This window comes from Capsicum annuum, chromosome 4 (assembly GCF_002878395.1).
Source record: "Capsicum annuum cultivar UCD-10X-F1 chromosome 4, UCD10Xv1.1, whole genome shotgun sequence".
In the NCBI taxonomy this organism is placed as follows: domain Eukaryota; kingdom Viridiplantae; phylum Streptophyta; class Magnoliopsida; order Solanales; family Solanaceae; genus Capsicum; species Capsicum annuum.
The window spans coordinates 125,072,465-125,073,212 of record NC_061114.1 but is presented as its reverse complement, the minus strand read 5'-3'; the positions used below and the strand labels follow the sequence as shown (position 1 = coordinate 125,073,212).

Here is a 748-nt window from a genome sequence, read left to right as displayed (position 1 = left end):
CCACATAAGTATCTGCCGCATGTTTATTACTTCCACAAACCTCACACCAAGAATTTACATGTTTGACTGCATTAGTTATAGATGTTTCTTGCCGGATCCCCCAACTTCATGTTATTAACTAAGCAACATCTGATTTTGCATTTCTGTAAGATGAGCTGATAGAGCAGTGAACTGATCTACCTCTAACACGTCTGCAACCTTCCTAGGAGTACTCCTTGAGTTAGCATACCATTCAGGGTTTCCTCGTGAAATTCGATTCAGCAGTGTGTACAATTCGTCATAAATCTTCTCAAGAGCTTGCCTACCTGTTGCTGAATCCAAAAGAATTTTGGTATTTGGATCTAACCCCTCAATGAAAGTATGAACAAGAACATCAATAGACTGATGATGGTGAGGGCAATTTCTGAGCATACTTTTAAATCTCTCCCATGCTTGGTAGAAATTCTCTCCTTTTTTCTACTTGAAACATAAAATCTTGCTTCTCAAACGTGCAGTCTTCTAAGATTGAAAGAATCAAATAAGAAACTTTCGAGCTAGATCATCTCAAGAAGTGATGGAGAGTGATGGTTCAACATGTAACCACCTTTTTTCTTCCCCAATTAAAGAAAAAGGGAAGAGTGTTAATCTAACATAATCAGTACTCACCCCTGCAGGTATGTAAGTGTCTCTTATTTCCAGGAAGGTCTGTGTGTGGTGTTGTGAGTCTTTATGTGAAAGGCCAAAAAATTGCCCAGTCGAATTCAGCAAC

At 38.9% G+C, this 748-nt stretch overlaps 1 non-coding gene across 1 annotated transcript; it reads left to right on the top strand.

The window, feature by feature from the left end:
- The first annotated feature begins 382 nt into the window (after positions 1-382).
- Positions 383-489, top strand: LOC124898204. The gene has a single exon (XR_007055180.1). It is a non-coding gene; the product is annotated as a small nucleolar RNA R71 (small nucleolar RNA).
- Positions 490-748: the final 259 nt, after the last annotated feature.